Genomic DNA, 7,500 nt, shown 5'->3' with positions numbered 1-7,500 from the left:
GTATGGCCGTACGAAATAAGTTGACAACCATAGGCTACTTATCCGTATACAGATTTGGCAATTGACAATGCAAGGTGGTCTCTCTCTCTCGTGTCAAAATGAAAACAGCTTCCAGCCCCTTTCATGAAGGACTACTTGTGCATATTGCAACATTTCAGTTTCTAAGTGAATGAGCAAAAGAGCATACAGCACCTGGTATTCCCAGGCGGTCTCCCATCCAAGTACTAACCAGGCCCAACCCTGCTTAGCTTCCGAGATCAGACGAGATCGGGCGTTGCCAGGCTGGTATGGCTGTACGAAATAAGTTGACAACCATAGGCTACTAATCCATATACAGATTTGGCAATTGACTATGCAAGGTTGTCTCTCTCTCTCTCTCTCTCTCTCGTGTCAAAATGAAAACAGCTTCCAGCCCCTTTCATGAAGGACTACTTGTGCATATTGCAACATTTCAGTTTCTAAGTGAATGAGCAAAAGAGCATACAGCACCTGGTATTCCCAGGCGGTCTCCCATCCAAGTACTAACCAGGCCCAACCCTGCTTAGCTTCCGAGATCAGACGAGATCGGGCGTTGCCAGGCTGGTATGGCCGTACTAAATAAGTTGACAACCATAGGCTACTTATCCATATACAGATTTGGCAATTGACAATGCAAGGTGGTCTCTCTCTCTCTCTCTCTCTCTCTCTCTCTCGTGTCAAAATGAAAACAGCTTCCAGCCCCTTTCATGAAGGACTACTTGTGCATATTGCAACATTTCAGTTTCTAAGTGAATGAGCAAAAGAGCATACAGCACCTGGTATTCCCAGGCGGTCTCCCATCCAAGTACTAACCAGGCCCAACCCTGCTTAGCTTCCGAGATCAGACGAGATCGGGCGTTGCCAGGCTGGTATTGCCGTACGAAATAATTGACAACCATAGGCTACTTAACCATATACAGATTTGGCAATTGACAATGCAAGGTGGTCTCTCTCTCTCTCTCTCTCTCTCTCGTGTCAAAATGAAAACAGCTTCCAGCCCCTTTCATGAAGGACTACTTGTGCATATTGCAACATTTCAGTTTCTAAGTGAATGAGCAAAAGAGCATACAGCACCTGGTATTCCCAGGCGGTCTCCCATCCAAGTACTAACCAGGCCCGACCCTGCTTAGCTTCCGAGATCAAACGAGATCTGGCGTTGCGAGGCTGGTATGGCCGTACAAAATAAGTTGACAACCATAGGCTACTTATCCATATACAGATTTGGCAATTGACAATGCAAGGTGGTCTCTCTCTCTCTCTCTCGTGTCAAAATGAAAACAGCTTCCAGCCCCTTTCATGAAGGACTACTTGTGCATATTGCAACATTTCAGTTTCTAAGTGAATGAGCAAAAGAGCATACAGCACCTGGTATTCCCAGGCGGTCTCCCATCCAAGTACTAACCAGGCCCAACCCTGCTTAGCTTCCGAGATCAGACGAGATCGGGCGTTGCCAGGCTGGTATTGCCGTACGAAATAATTGACAACCATAGGCTACTTAACCATATACAGATTTGGCAATTGACAATGCAAGGTGGTCTCTCTCTCTCTCTCTCGTGTCAAAATGAAAACAGCTTCCAGCCCCTTTCATGAAGGACTACTTGTGCATATTGCAACATTTCAGTTTCTAAGTGAATGAGCAAAAGAGCATACAGCACCTGGTATTCCCAGGCGGTCTCCCATCCAAGTACTAACCAGGCCCAACCCTGCTTAGCTTCCGAGATCAGACGAGATCGGGCGTTGCCTTTTTTTTAAAATCTTTTTATTAGTGTTTTTTCAATTCACAAGTTTACAAGACATACTGAAATTCACATAAGCATAATCACACACAATATACACCACCAATACCCAACGGAACATTATTTACAAAAGCAAACCCCTCCGTCACCAATTGAATACCAGTTGTCCCCCTTCTCCTTCAGTAATCAATGTATTCCCCTGCACAAAGAAGGATTTTACGTCCACTCCACCATAAGTCCAAAGAAGTCCAATGCTTCTTTTCATGAGTGTTTTAAACAAGGGTTTTATCTTGACCTTGCGCCCTTCAAAGTGGGCAAAGTTCCGTCGTAGCACCACAGCATATCTGGCGTGACTTAAAACAAAGTTAATTAAACACAGATTAGCTTTTTTGCTCTTAGCAAACACCCCAAACAAAAACAAAGGCCTCCACCCATCCTCCAAGTCCAAATCCCAACTCCAGTTCTCCACCAACAAGGCCTTGATGAAAACAAAGAAATCAACCAAATCAACACAATCCAAAAAATAATGTAAAAAGCTCTCATGACCACCATCACACACATCACACATTACATTCACCTCATTATTAATAACATGTAGCACCACATTTGTGTATACCCTGTTGTGTCTTATCAGAAAGTCATTATTTTCGCATTCAATGGTGTTATATTTTATGTTTAAGTTTGACCAGATTTTCTTCACATCCATATCCACAAAAACTCTACTCCACACCTTTTCCGCCGCTGGCTCCTTGAACATATTACCAATTAACCATCCATATATTTTCTTTACACTCATACTGTCCATCATACATTTCTCGCCATCCTCCATTACATACATCACCGGCATACAGTCATCCCTATGAAACATACATTGTGTTTGCAAGAGAGTGGCCCATTCCAAAGGTATGCTTGACTTGATTTTTTCATATATTTTGCAAACTTCCTCTCTGCTCTCCATTCCCTCCCTCTCACACACCGTGTCATATATACAGTTCCCTCTGAGAAATCCCGGGATGGCCTCATAAACAATGTCCTTCACTTGCTTTATGCCTCCTAAGAAGAACTTGGGCTCATACAAAGTTTTTTGGTTCCACTTGATCTTCTCATTTAAAAACAGAGGCAGATTCACAATCCCAGTTAAAGTCTCACAATCATATTCCACCTTTGGCAGAAACCGTCTCCAAGCCTCCAGCACCTCCCTGTATATCTCCGGTATTCCAACCGTCATTGACTGCTTGAACCCCATGTACCAAGCACTGTCCCCCATCCCTCCAACATCATCAACATATTTCCTTAAAAACTCCTTCCACCCATAGTCCCATTGTCCCACCATATATTTTCTTACAGTTTTTATCCTCAGTGCAGTCTTCTTTGTTTCCAAATCCACTAAGTTCAGACCTCCCACCCACCATTTCCCCACCAGAGTGCTCTTTGCAATTTTAACACCTTTCCCTTCCCACATGAAATCACACACTATTTTATTCAGAGCTTTCACAACCCACTCTGGCATGTCAATGACGTTCATCACATAAACACACACTGATAGTAGCAAACTATTTACCACAATGACTTTCCCTTTCAGTTTCAGTTTTCTCCCCCTCCACGATGCACATACAGTTCTTATTTTATTGATCACCCCTGTCCAAGTCACATCCCTCGCCTCCTGACTGTCCACTCCTAAATGCACACCCAAGACCTTGATATATTTATCCTCCACCCTTAACCCCACTTCTTCTCTCTCCACCCGTCCTATATACATTATTTCCGACTTGTCTTTATTAATCCTTGCCCCTGACGCTTGTCCATATTTCTCCACCAGCTGTAACACCCTTTTCACACTTTCCCCATCCCTCACCGTGATTGTGGTATCATCAGCATACTGATTGACTACACATCTCCCTCCATATGGCAGCCCAATCCCTGTCACCCCTTGATCCCTCTTAATCAGTGTGGCCAGAGGCTCTGCACAGATGGCATATAATAGTGCAGATAGAGGACATCCCTGCCTCACAGACCTCCCCACCTCAAATCTATCGGTCAACACTCCATTCACCTTTACACAGCTCCTGGCACTCCCATATAACCTCCTCACCCAACCCACCATTCTGTCTCCAAACCCCACCTTCCCCAATACCCTGTACAAAAACTCATGCTCTACCCTATCAAATGCTTTATTCCAGTCTAGCCCTAGTACAACTCCCCCTATCTTATCTCTCTTCAAGTATTCTATCACGTCCCTAACTGTCCCTATCGTGTCTGCTATATCCCTACCTGGCACACTATAACTTTGTGTTGGCTGCACTATCCCCCCTATGACCCTCTTCATCCTATTCGCCAACACTTTGGTCAGTATTTTATAGTCTACATTCAATAAACTAATTGGCCTATAGTTCCCCAGATCTAATTTACTTCCCTTCTTGTACAATATAGTGATTACCCCCTCTACCATTCTACTCTGCACCACCCCTGTTCTCTCCATCCCTCTAAAAACTCCCACTAAAATTGGTGCCACCTCGTTTTTATACACTTTGTAGAACTCTGTCCCTATCCCATCACTCCCCGGGCTCTTCCCACTGGTCAGACCCCCTATCGCTTCTATCACCTCTGCCACATTAATTTCCCTGTCACACCACCCCCTATCCACCTCCCCTAACTCACTTTCCATACTATCCAACACCTCCTCCATGCTACCCTCATCCACTCCTCCTCTCTGATACAATTCCCCATAAAACTCCTGCACCCTCTCCAGTATCTCCACGTAGTCATTTGTTGTCACCCCCTCCTTATTATTAATTTCATGTATGTATGTCCTACTCTGCTTTCTCTTCTCCAGCCCTAAGAAATATCCGGTACATTTCTCCCCCTCCAGAGCATATACCGCCTTACTCCTCAGAATTGCCCCTCTACATTTTTCCCTCTCAAACCTGTCTAAATCCATTTTTGCCTCTAAATAACTCTCCATACTATACCCCTCCTCATCCTCGGCCCTGTTTAACTCCACCCTCAGCCTTTCCCTCAATCCCTGTTCTTCCTTCACCCTCCTCCTTTTCCTTTTCCTACTATACCGGATACTGATTGATTTAATCATATCCTTCACCACCTCCCATCTCTCCCCTACCCTCACATCCACCCTATCAACCTCCCTATACTCTTCTACCCTCTCTGTTTCCCTACCTAATAACTCCCTAATCTGCTGCTCATACTCTTCCTCCTCAATATACCCTGCATTCAATATCCACAATCCTCCTCCTACCTCCTCTTGCCCTACCTTAATTCTAAACCTAACTGCATCATGATCACTAAAGCTGTTTCCCTGGTGTCTTATACTATCCACATAACCTATCATGTCCCCCTGTACTAAAACTAAATCTATCCTACTCTGTTTCAAAACGCCTTCCCTCATCTGCCTCCTCGTGAATTCCCTCATATCTGGATGCTCATTTCTCCAAACATCTATCAATCCTTTGCCTCTCATCATATTAAGCAAAATACCCCTTGACATTTCCCACCTAAATTCAACCCCTTTTCCTACATCTAATCTACTGCATTTAGTGTTAAAGTCCCCCACTAGTATGCACCTCTCAGTCACCAATCCCTCTAACTCCTGTAGTACCCCTCTCTTATCTAACTCTATGTTTGGCACATAGACATTTATTAATCTAAAGTCTTCCTCCCGATATCTGAACTCTATGACTAAAATACGCCCTGTCTCATCCCTGTACACCTCCCTGGCCTCTTCCACTTTATCCTTCTTAATTAAAATCGCCACCCCCCGTGCGTTCCTAGCCCCATTATTATAAAACATGTCACCTTTCCATTCCTCCCTCATTTCCTTCACCTTGTCCTCATCCCAGTTTGTTTCCTGTATACACATAATGTCGCTCCTATATACATACACCAGTTCCTTCATTTTCTTTCTGGCTCTTAGGCCATTAACATTTACAGATGTTACAGTGGTCATGAGAGCTAAACCAAAAAAGAAATAAATTAAACCTATCATATTAAAATTGTCACTTGCCATCACCCAGCTGTTCGCCACTCTGCAGCCCCCGTCTTTGGTCCTTCTCAGCGTCCCTCTCGTCCCGCCGTCGCTGTGCCACCATGACCGCGCCTTTGACTGCGCCTTTCAACGCCACCGCCTCCTCGACCTTCTTCCGCACTTTATTCCTCTGTGGCAGCCCCTCCAGCCGCGGCTCGCCCTCGCCTCTCTCCCTTCTTTTCTCCAATGCTTTTCGCCGCTTCTCCATCGTAGCTGTCACTCCGGCCCTCTCCTGCTTCCCGCCAGCTCCTTGCTCCATGCTCTCCTCTGCTCCTTCCTCGTGCTCCATCTCGTCCTCCAGCTCGTCCTGGGTGTCTTCCTGGTCCTCGTCGTCCCCCCCAACCACGCTTGCGTCCTCTGCTCCCGAGCTCTGTCCCGTCATGAGCTCGCCGCCTCCCTCCTCCTCCTTGCCAGCCAAGACCTCTCCGTCCTCCTCGTTTAGCTCCTCTGTCTGGACGTCCTCTCCCCGCTCACTCCCTTCTCCATCTTTATCCTCCCCGCTCTGCTGCGCACACTCCCTGGCATAATGTCCGATTTTGCCACATTTAAAACACGTGAAATCCGGACAGTCTTTAAAAATATGCCCCGGCTTTATGCACAGCCTACACACTCTCACCTGCCGGTCATGGATCACCCGAAAGTATTCGGTGCCTCTCAATGTCTCAAACTTGGTGGAGTATGGGAGCGAACGGACCTGCTCCGTGAAACGCACCTTTAAAAAGCGCGTCCCATCCACAATCTCCGTTCCAGGCCACACCCGACGCCTAACAGTCGAGATGGCCTGTACTCCCCACTCCTCCAGTCTTGCTATAATTCTCCAATCCTGTAGATACACCGGCAGATTGATGAATGACACCACCATCTCATTATTTACAATGTCACTGCCATGCACCAGAGCCCCTCTCACTCTGATGCCATCCATGAGCTTCACCTTCCCGTCATTGTCCTTCATAGTGAGCTCATATTTCCTTTCACCTCTCGTCCTACAGCCAAGCACCACTCCACACTGCTTCTTCACCTCCTTACACAAGTCCATTGTGGAAATTTGTTCTGTTCCTTCCACCACCACTTCCACAGTCAACTCCTTCCCATATTTGTCTCTCTCACCATCCTTGACTCTCTCCTTTCGTCCACCTTCAATCGGCACGTTTGCCCCGTTAGATGTTTGCTTGTCCTTCGTTTGTCTGTCCAATCCTCCTTCACTCCTTTTGTCCACGCGCTGTTCCATCGTTAGCTCCAGTCCAATGTTCGTTGCCATGCTATCTGTCCGCGACATAAAACACAGAACCACAAAAAGTCCCCCAAACAGCAACAGCTGCTGGGGGAAGGACAACTAACACTAACACACAACTATTTATGAACAAAAAATGAAAGAAAGAAACGAAATGACACCGTATAACGACAAAAACGTACTATGAACAAACACTCTCCACCTGCTCTCTGCGCACTCACTTCCTGGTTTGTCACAAAAGTGGGCGTTGCCAGGCTGGTATGGCCGTACGAAATAAGTTGACAACCATAGGCTACCTATCCATATACAGATTTGGCAATTGACAATGCAAGGTGGTCTCTCTCTCTCTCTCTCGTGTCAAAATGAAAACAGCTTCCAGCCCCTTTCATGAAGGACTACTTGTGCATATTGCAACATTTCAGTTTCTAAGTGAATGAGCAAAAGAGCATAAAGCACCTGGTATTCCCAGGCGGTCT

The 7,500-nt window shown here is 45.9% G+C and overlaps 5 non-coding genes and 1 pseudogene across 5 annotated transcripts in view; all 6 read right to left on the bottom strand.

Moving 5' to 3' along the window:
- LOC146294662 (5S ribosomal RNA) overlaps positions 1-14 on the bottom strand; it is a 119-nt gene extending 105 nt beyond the window's left edge. Inside the window, exon 1 of the ribosomal RNA XR_014754273.1 lies at positions 1-14. This exon is cut by the window's left edge and continues 105 nt beyond it. This is a non-coding gene — a ribosomal RNA (5S ribosomal RNA).
- Positions 15-180: 166 nt separating this feature from the next.
- Positions 181-299, bottom strand: LOC146294661 (5S ribosomal RNA). The gene has a single exon (XR_014753831.1). It is a non-coding gene; the product is annotated as a 5S ribosomal RNA (ribosomal RNA).
- Positions 300-477: 178 nt separating this feature from the next.
- Positions 478-596, bottom strand: LOC146294660 (5S ribosomal RNA). Its single transcript, XR_014754021.1, has one exon. It is a non-coding gene; the product is annotated as a 5S ribosomal RNA (ribosomal RNA).
- Positions 597-782: 186 nt separating this feature from the next.
- Positions 783-901, bottom strand: LOC146294659 (5S ribosomal RNA). Its single transcript, XR_014753928.1, has one exon. It is a non-coding gene; the product is annotated as a 5S ribosomal RNA (ribosomal RNA).
- A 179-nt stretch (positions 902-1,080) lies between these two features.
- Positions 1,081-1,199, bottom strand: LOC146294658 (5S ribosomal RNA; annotated as a pseudogene).
- A 172-nt stretch (positions 1,200-1,371) lies between these two features.
- LOC146294657 (5S ribosomal RNA) lies at positions 1,372-1,490 on the bottom strand. The gene has a single exon (XR_014753927.1). It is a non-coding gene; the product is annotated as a 5S ribosomal RNA (ribosomal RNA).
- Positions 1,491-7,500: the final 6,010 nt, after the last annotated feature.

This window comes from Hypomesus nipponensis, chromosome 4 (genome assembly GCF_054491055.1).
Source record: "Hypomesus nipponensis isolate SF chromosome 4, ASM5449105v1, whole genome shotgun sequence".
NCBI classification, from domain to species: domain Eukaryota; kingdom Metazoa; phylum Chordata; class Actinopteri; order Osmeriformes; family Osmeridae; genus Hypomesus; species Hypomesus nipponensis.
The sequence above is the reverse complement of the archived record's forward strand: the minus strand, read 5'-3'. Positions and strand labels throughout refer to the sequence as shown.